Source organism: Furipterus horrens, unplaced genomic scaffold, assembly GCF_987537825.1.
Source record: "Furipterus horrens unplaced genomic scaffold, mFurHor1.1.pri manual_scaffold_1, whole genome shotgun sequence".
NCBI classification, from domain to species: domain Eukaryota; kingdom Metazoa; phylum Chordata; class Mammalia; order Chiroptera; family Furipteridae; genus Furipterus; species Furipterus horrens.
In genome coordinates this window covers 67037811-67047723 of record NW_028327171.1, presented here as the reverse complement: position 1 = coordinate 67047723, position 9913 = coordinate 67037811, and the positions used below count along the sequence as shown (strand labels likewise).

General features: G+C 39.9%; 1 pseudogene; it reads right to left on the bottom strand.

The window, feature by feature from the left end:
• Positions 1 to 3257: 3257 nt before the first annotated feature.
• LOC150021262 (pre-mRNA-splicing factor ATP-dependent RNA helicase DHX16 pseudogene) lies at positions 3258 to 6356 on the bottom strand (annotated as a pseudogene).
• Positions 6357 to 9913: the final 3557 nt, after the last annotated feature.

Below are 9913 nucleotides of genomic sequence, written 5' to 3'. Positions count from 1 at the left end.
TCTCTCTGGCTAGCAAGAAACCCTGTGGCTTTTCGCTTTTCTCAGCTGGATACTATTTTACTTTCCACTCTGTTGCTGTAGGCTGGGAAGCCCAGCTGGGGGTTTAGACCCTGCTCTTCTCAGCGGGAATCCCTGGCTGCTGAGCTGTTTCTCAGTCCCTTCAGCTGCCACCCGTGTGAGCCCAGCCAGCCCTTCCGCGTCTCCGCGCTTCTTACCAGTCACGTTGTGATGTAGCGGCCTTTTCTGTCTCTCCGTGGTTATAAGACTTCTTTCTCTCCAGCTGGTGTTCGGTTGGTTATTCCAGATGATTTCTCCAAAATTGCGTTGTAAATCCAGACTAGTTCTGGGAGGAAGTTAGTGTAGCTTCCACTTACTCCTCCGCCATCTTGTTTCTCCGGCATACCTTTTTATTATTGGCACTTTATTATTGAAGTTGTGTTATTTATTTTATTATGGTAATATTGTAATAGTATTGTTAATTTCATTGTTTATAGAAGCTCAAATAGGCTGTAACAACCAACTTGTTTAGAAATGTTTTGAAGGGAAATAATGTAAGAATCAAATGTTAAACTTTGGTTACAGGGTATATTTGGAATTAATTTGGAATCAATTTCTGAGATATTTTAGGGCCTTCTGGGTGCAAAATCTGCTCCATACCTGTGATTCCAAGAAGAAGCTTGTATTCAAGGAACGTAAGGACAAAACTGTCCATGTGCTCTTGCCTTCCATGAAGAGGACAGTCATAGCTCTGGCTGACTTATTTTTTAAGGCCAGAAGGTTAAGAAAACAAGTGTTGGGGCAGCAGGGGTATAACATATATTTCCCAGTCTTTTAATTTCTATGAGAAGAAAACATTAATAGCTACTCTCTACCCCTGTGATTACTTCTCTGGAAATCAAGATTTACTTATCTGATTAGTGAATTTGTCATAAGAATCTCCTCTACTCCTCCTATCTTTACCTTTGATAGAAAACTGCCTGTAGAGAATATGGATCCTGTTCTGTTCTGTGTAATATGGTAAAAGGGGCCTGACCCCCATACAGGAGCCTCAAATTGCCCAGTACTTCTTTTAACTTAATAAATGAATATCCCTAAAGTGTGATTCACTATTAGGAGATCCACTAACCCACAGATATAAAACTTATTTTCCAATATTACCTTTATTAGTTAATAGAGATATATTTGTATAATGTCATGTACTTCATTATGTCCTTTCCTAACTTATCTAGTACTTAAGTGGAAGAAAAACTTGTTCTATGTATTGGTAAATACCTCAAACAGCAACTCCTTACCCTACACAATACAATATTAAATAATTATGGCTGTGTTCAAAAAAGCATAATTTATGCCCACCAAATATTGAATTTCATACAATTTCACATCACTTTTTTTTCCTGTTGAAAAATATACAAATAATTCTTAGCTTGAGAGTGTAAGATTAAACCTACAAGTAGTAGTTAGTGGACCTCTCTCACAATGTCAAGTATAGTAAAATATAACATAATATTTAACATGTAAAAATAATCTTTACTTTTCATTTTATTCAAGAAATAATAAAGGATTCATTTTGCCTATTTATTTAAGTTCTTATTTCTACTGCTAGCTTTCTGGTACTCTATAACTTAGTATGCCATATCTGTTTAACAAGTAAAAAAATATCTTCTTATTACAGTTTCTAGTACATAGTTGTTACTCAATAGTTTTTTTAATTACTAATAAATATTAAACAATATGTGCTCTCTGCTTTAGAAAACTTGTCTCTTCAATATGCTTCCCTACTTTCTCTTAATTTAAATATCACCTCTTCTAAAATATCTTTATCAACTACTTTTATTCCATAATATTCCTGCTTTATGCAAAGAAATATGTGTTGGTAGGGAAAATATCTGAGAATGTGTGCTAGTTTTTATATAATATAATTTTTTGATAGGGGAGAGAGACGTATACACAAAGTGTGTTCCAAATTTAGGAAATGTGGCATTAGCATTTATGAATTTATTCCTTTTCAGGTTTTATATTTTCATTTTGTTTTTATCCAGTAGCATAGCAGTGAATGCACTGGGTTAGCATTTTTCTGTGGACAAAGCAGAGAAAGCATGGGAGATATTTCTGTGGCCATAGAGTTCTACCACACCAATTCAGTCCAATTTAGATTTGGGCCAGTCAATTTAGAGGTGGCTAGGGGACAATATAAAAAGAAAATAGAGTTAAGAAGGTAGAAAGAAGGGAGGCATGCCTGCTTATTCATTTTTCCTTATAGCCTGTGGCAAGCTAGTTTGTCATTTAACTCTCTTTTGTCTGTGAAAGACAGAGTACATTCTGAATGATGATGGTTTTTTAGAGATTTTCAAAGGAAAGATGCATTGTAGTAAAAGGAGAATATTTTAAAGGAATGTTAATTTTTCTCTGCATCCCTCTTAAGCAGCTAGGAAGCCTGGTGATATTTTTAATGCTCCAGATGAATCACTACTGCAGTCACACTCATCATTGCAAAGACGAAAATATTGTGTTGGGGAGAAAATTACTCTGTAAAAATATTTATAATAGTTTTCTTTTTTGTAAAGAGAGAAATGTTCAGTTTTATATCTCTAGGTAGTAATTGCCAAATTATCCTCCAAATGATGTGCCAGTTTATATCAAAATAACACATACATTTCTTTAAAGAGCATTTGAAAATCTCACTTTCATTTTTTGTGAATCTCAGCTTGCTCTCCCTTATTTCCCAGACTCAATGTGGAATTGAACTACTATGTCCAGCATTATATCATTCTCATCACCATTTTTGTTCCAGCTACAAGCTTGATGTTCCTTTTTTTCTAATTTTTTTGATGATTATTAATGTATCTTCAAGATAGAAAATTTGTCACTAATTCTTTGGGAAGAACTATGATAGTCTAATTTTTATCTTATTTTTTTATCTGGCATAATTAATTAGATAAAGCATTTTTTTCTATATTATCCATCTTCATTACAAATTTTGACATAATTCTTTCCTATAGCTCAACAATTTCTTTAATATTTTATCCTGATTTCATTTTACATCTGTACTTCCTCTTGGAAATCAGATCTTGGCCTCTTCCATGTTCAATATTTTTCAGACAACATTGACTTTTCTCCAGTACGATTACCCAAATTAAAAAATATATATATAGTTAAAATGTACTTTTTTTATTCCAAAACTATTTTTATTAATAGATATTAAATAATGTGTGGAAGGAAAAGGAGCTGGTGTTGGTTCTGATTACATCCCCTTTTCTTTACCCTAGCTCTTCGCGTGTCTTGCCTGTTTTGGGGGACATTTTCTTAGCATGGGGATCTTCTAGCTCCTTGGCCTTATAATGGTGAGGTGCCATCTCCAGAAACCAACTGCTCTCAATCTCTAATACCTGTCTCATGAACTCCTTGGTGGTCAAAACAAGTTCACGGTAGAGCAGCCAGCGACGCTGTTCCTCAAAGAGGGAGGAGTTGGGGTGAACGAATACTGTCTGCTGCTGTTTCACTGTGCAGTAGTCGCTGCGAGTTAACCGTGCTGTGTGGTAAACGTAACCGGCAGTGATGGCTTTGCGTACACGAATATAGTCCCCATGACAGGAACTGAGACCAATCTCCAGTTGTTCCTACACATCCCGGGCTCGGCACATAGATCTGAACTGGACAAAGTTCTCATAGCACCACTGGGAAGAGTAACCACTTTCAGCCCACTGTGTATAATAACGTTTAGCAAAACCAAGTGGTCCCCCCCAGGGAGGAAGAGGTTGACACGGGCATTGTCAGCATGCACAACCTTGTCCTTGGATCAGTAGAAGATGGAGTTGTTGACAGAAAGCATAGCAGCCACTGTCAAGATCTCCTCTGAACAGCTGTACTTCTCAGAGGCCAGGATCATTTTTGACAGCATGGGGTCCACTGGCAGCTCTGCCATCTTTCGACCAGACGTGGTGAGCTCCTTAAGGTGGTTTAGGGCTCCCAGAGCATACAGTTGCTCCAAAGCCAGCAGCAGGGTTTCTTACCGTGGAGGATCCAAGAAATCAAAGTGCATGAGATCATGGATCCCTAAGCTCTTGAGCAGCAACACAGCATTGCCTAGGCTGGTCCTTTGCATCTCTGGCACTGTGGTCTCCTCTAGCTCGTGCTGATAGGCCCAAGCAGGGAAGCATTTCCCTGCAGCCGCCCGGCCTGCCCGACCAGCTCCCTGATTGGCTGAAGCCTTGCTGCAGGGTGTGCCTGTGAGTGATTCTATGCCTGTGCGGGGGTTGTAGCTCTTCTGCTTACAGAACCCTTGATCCAGCACATAAATAATGCCCTCGATGGTGAGTGAAGTCTCAGCAATGTTCATTGCCACAACCACCCTTCGAGCCCCTGGTGGCGTGGGCTGGAAGATGCGAGCCTGCATGTCAGAAGGCAGATTGGCATAAATGGGAAGCACCAGTAGCTCCCTGATTTTGGAGCCCAGGGGGCGGCAGCAATCTTGAAGCATCTCGCAGGCAGCCTCAATCTCCTCCTGCCCTGTCAGGAACACGAGGACATCCCCAGCTGGCTGGGTCACATGAATCTGTAGCACAGACACTACACAGGCTTCCAGGTAGTCAGCCTCTGGAGCCTTGGTATATTAGATGTGAACTGGAAACCGGGGTCCAGGAATTCGGAAGACTGGGGCATCATCAAAGAAAGTGGAAAAACAGGCAGTGTCCAGTGTGGCTGAAGCCACCAGAACCTTGAGCTCAGGTCAGAAGCAAGCAACATCTTTGATCAATCCAAAGAGAATGTCCGCGTGCAAACTCCATTCATGAGCCTCATCCACCATCACCACACTGTAACTTGCAAGGTCAGGTTCAGAGAGGAACTCCCGGAGAAGCATCCCATCTGTCATGTAACGGAGGACTGTTCATTCTGACGTGCAGTCCTCAGAGCGATTGCTGTAGCCAACCTCATTCCCAAACTTCACACCCATCTCCTGGGGCACTCGGGCAGCCACACTCCCGGCTGCCACTCTCCTGGGCTGAGTGCAGGCAATCTTCATACCGTTCTTGGTATAACCCTCCTCAAAGAGATACTGCGGGATTTGGGTGGTCTTTCCCGAGCCTGTCTCACCCTTGATGATGAGAACCTGATGATTAGCAATAGCAGCCAGGACCCCCTGATGGCACCGGAACACAGGGAGGCTGCAGCGGAGGGCCTGGATGGACTCCTTCTGCTGGACCTGGGTAGAAGGGGGTGGAGCTGATGGCTCCTTGTAACCCTGGGGCTGAGTGGCCCGGACAAACTCGATGGTCTCCTCTTCCTCTAGCACCAGCTGATACTTGGGCTCCTGGGAAGCAGCATCTCGGGCCCCATACTTCAGGGAGGCAGCCCCCAGCCGGGCTTCCTCCCGACGCCGCTGCTTCTCCCTGGGGGCACCCGATTCCTCCTCCACCAGACCAATAGCTCGTGCTGGATGTCCTCGGCTCTCTTCTGGCATGTGGTAGCGATTCGTGGCCTCCAGCTTCTCCTGCTCCCCAGCTGCTCGGTACTCCCGGGCCAGATCGCGCACTCGCTGTTTGTATTTGAGCTCCCGCTGCTCATGGTGGCTCAGCTCCACATCCCCAAAAAGGAACTCCTCATCCGCCAGCTCAGCCTCCAGGTCCTCAAGCTTCTCTCGCTCTCACTCTCGCTTAGCTAGGTACTCTCCACGAGATTTCTTTCACAGCTCAGGGACCATGGCTTTCTGGTCTTCCTCAGCCATCTTGAGGCGCTTCTGAGCCTCTTCATACGCCTTCTTGTCTGACCGCTCCAGAACATTGCCAGTCCGATCCTTATTCCGCTGCCGAACCCGCTCAGCTAAGGCATCACGTTCCTCCAAGTCCTGAAGGCGCTCTCACTCTGTACGCTCCCATTCATCCTCCGACTCGGGCTTCTCTCTCTGCTGTTTGCTCCCTCCTGGCTTCTTCCCTTTCTCAGAAACCTCTTCCTCTTCTTCCTCCTCTTCCTCCTGGCGTTTCTTCCTGAGATGTTTCCATATTTTACGCTTCTTCTGGAGACTGCTCCCAGACCTATCCACAGTCTCCTCACTGTCTTCCAGCAATCTCTTAAGATTGGTTCTTCTCTAACAGGGCTCGGGCCTGTCGCTCAGCTGCCCGAGCTGGCTTTTCGACCACTGTCTTCCGTGGTACCTTGTTCCACAGTTTAAGTGCGAAATCCCAGGCTGGCCCGCTGAGACCCAGGGTATCGGTGTCTCGCAGGCGCTGCATGAACTCCTCGGCAGAGCCACAAGGCTGCACCATACAGATCAGGAACTGAGCCACGTGCCGCTCACTTAGTCCCAGCACTGAGTGCACCTCGTCCTGCACCCAGCGCTCCAGCCCTGCCGGCACAGCCATGGCGACCCACGCTCCCTGTCTCCCACCTGAAAGGGTCTAAAGCAGCAGCGCTGTTAAAATGTACTTTTTATATATAGAGTAGTTCCCTCTTTTCCATGGTTTTGCTTTCTGCAATGTCAATAGCAGTCTAAAAATATTAAATCAAAATTTCCCATAAATAAACAATTTATAAATTTTAAATTGCTTGCCATTGTGAGGATTAGTGTTAGGAAATCTTGTGCTCATCATACTACTAGGGATTTGAAGCATCCCTTTGTCTAGTGTATCCACGCTGTGTACGCCCGTTAGTCTTTTAGTGGCTGTCTCAGTTATCAGAGAGAGAGAGAGAGATACTACAGTCACATAACTTTTATTACAGTATGTTATTATAATTGTTCTATTTTATTATTACTAGATGTTGTTAGCCTCCTTCTGTATCTAAATATAAATTAAACTATATCATAGGTATGTGTGTATAGAAAAAAAAGTACAGGTATATATATATATATAGAAATATATATGTAGGGTTTAGTACTATCCATGGTTTTAGGTATCCACCAGAGGTCTTGGAACATATGCCTTTTTGTGGGTAAGGGGGCACTATTATAATTGCCTTTTATATGATAAGGCTACTTATCTCAAAAAATAGAAACTGGAGTAGAGAATGATTAAATTAATTCCTTAGTACCGAATTCATTGCATGTGCTGTTCTCTCTAACAATTCTGCTTTGGTCCCAGTGCACAGGATGCATTTTCTCTTGTCAACAACACCTATAAACACAGCTGTGTGCTGCTGCTCTGGGCCAAATGTCCCTGATTTGGTCAAGGAACCAAAAGAGATTTGAAAAGGACAGATGCTCCATAAGGAAATTAGCTGGTGCACATTTGTTGGCAAAAATAGAGCATTTAATGAAAAAAAATTTTTTTTTCAAATAAATAATCCTGAGGCTAACTTCACAGTTGTGCTGAGTATCAATCTCATATATTGCTAACAAAGCTAATATGGAAGGACTTTATTTCAGACATAAAAACATGGATACCTGTTTAATTTAAAATGTGTCCTAAAGCTACTTTTAGATGAGGATATATTAACAGTTGGAACTACACCTAATTCTATATTACCTTGTTTTCTGTGTAGATGGATAAAAATAAGATTAAAATGATAAGATTAACTATATCATTGCAAACATTTTCTTGATGTGAACATAGGCTTGGTTAAATATCTATTTTTGGAAATTAAATTTATATAATGTGTATGCAATTATTTTGTAAATATAAACATTTTAAACAGTTAAGTTTTTGGAATTTTTTCATGTGCTTTAGTGTTTTCCCATTTTCATACATGTATATTTTAATCATGAAAAGAGAATCAAAATATTTTCAATTATTGGTTTTAAGGAGATAAAAGAGAATAATGAAATAGAGATTCAGAAACATTGACAGTACTATAAATTGACACAATATCTGAGTTATAACAAACTTAATTAAATTTTTCCCTGATTTTCTTACCATCTTTTCTGATCTTTCTAAATTTCTTTCCCATAAACTCTCCCCTTCATTTTTCTTCTTTTTTTTCCTTTTATTTTCTAAATAAATGAAAATTAGGGATAACACTTGAAAATCACTTGGATCTGATCGTTCTTTGCTCAGTCTTAAAAGACAGGAATGATTCCTGTGATGGTTTTATATTAAACACAATGAAAATGACTTTTATGCAGATACAAACAGTTAGCAAAGGCAGAGTTAGAAGACAGAGTGGGCAACATGAAGTCTAGAAGAGAGTCAGTGGCATAGATAAAGGTCTATGATTGTGAGAAATCAAAGGACTGAGAACAGACAATCATGTGTCTGAAAACCATGTGTCATAAAATAAGCACCTAAAATAAAATCCAGCTACATAAACACTGAAGAAAGTTGGTGAAAAAAAAACTGAAGTCTTTCTGGTCTTAGAACTGTAGAGAATCAAATCAAACATGAGGAAGCAAAAGAATAAAAGATAATTTTAAATAGTGAAAATATATATTGAAAACAACATGTTTAAGTAATAGAGACTTCCATGTTAGGACTACATTAGGATCTTCAGAAAAAAGTCTCTCTGAAGATTTGACATCTCAGTATAATTGAATAATGATGAGAAAGAAAATGGGAAATCATTTACTGCAGAAGGAATAGTGAGCATATAGGCCATGAGAAGGAGCCCAACTTTGTATGTTAGAGGAACTAGAAGGGAAAAAAAACTGTGAGGGTAGGAGAGCACAGTGAACAAGGAAAGAAATGGGATTGCAAAGGCAGACAGTTTTGTGGAAATTAGTTTGTCAACCTAAAGTTTCAAATGCTTGTTAGAAAGACGCATATTAATATCAAGTAGGTAGTTGAATACATCAATCTGATAATTGTGTGAAGTGTCTGGGTTAAAAGTATACACTTGAGAGTTATTAACCTATCAACATTATTTGAAATTATAAGATTGGAAAAAACAGTGGAAGGATAGAAATAGATAAGAAGAAGATCCAAAACTGAGGCCAAAGGTTTTCCAGCACTTAATGATCAAGCAAAAATCAGAACTGAGCCAGAGAAGACTGGGCAATGCCACAAAAAAATGTAATCTGAGGAGTTTGATGTGACAGAGGCCAAGAGAAGAAAAGTACGTATAAGGAAGAAGTGATGTAAACCAGTTTGAATGCTGTTGAGACTTCAACTAGGAAAAAGCAAAAAAAGGATCACTGTTTTTTTCCACATGATGTGTATGAGTTACCTTGACATGGCAGTCTCTGCAGAATGGTGAATGAAGGCCAAAATGGACTGGGTTCAAGCAAATATGTGAAATGAGGAAGTTGAGAAATTATAGACAACTCTTCAAGATGTTTACTGTTCATAGTACCTTAAAAATGTGCGCAGGGGAAATACTGGAGGATTTTTGGATATTTCAAGGCTCAATGATTTGGTAGGAGAGAAATTTCTGATGTTGGGGGAAAGACATCTTTGATAGGAAGAAGAAAATTTATGTGATTACAGAATGGAGGAAAGAGACTGAGAAAAATTCTATTTAGTTAATTTTGTGATGGCAAGATAGGGGAATTCATTTCTGTATGCATTTATTTCTCATCAGCTGACAATGAGGAGCTATAGGAAGATATAATGTTTTAGATGAATGGAGAAAGAATAATAATTTGCATAGAGTGCAAAATTAAGCATACTAAAGAAGAGTATGTTGAATCATTAAAATGCGTAACCTTGAATTTAAGAATTTAAAATCAGATCAGCTAGCAAATGTGTTTAATTTATTTATTCATTTATTTTTGTTTTCACTGATATTAAATATTTAGGTAGATAGAGTGGGCAGATATAATTAATAGAGTAATGAAATTATACTTGGTAGACACATATGATAAAAGCTGAAATAACCAAAGTAAACATTTCCATTCAGAAAGAGGAAGAAGCAGAGACATACTGCAGATAGTGGCAGTAGAAATTTTGATGTCCTGAAAGGTGGACATTGTGGTGGCTGACATCCTCTAGATAGAGAATATATTCAGTCTACCCTGAGTCCATTTCCCTTTGTCCTTTGTTCTCCATAG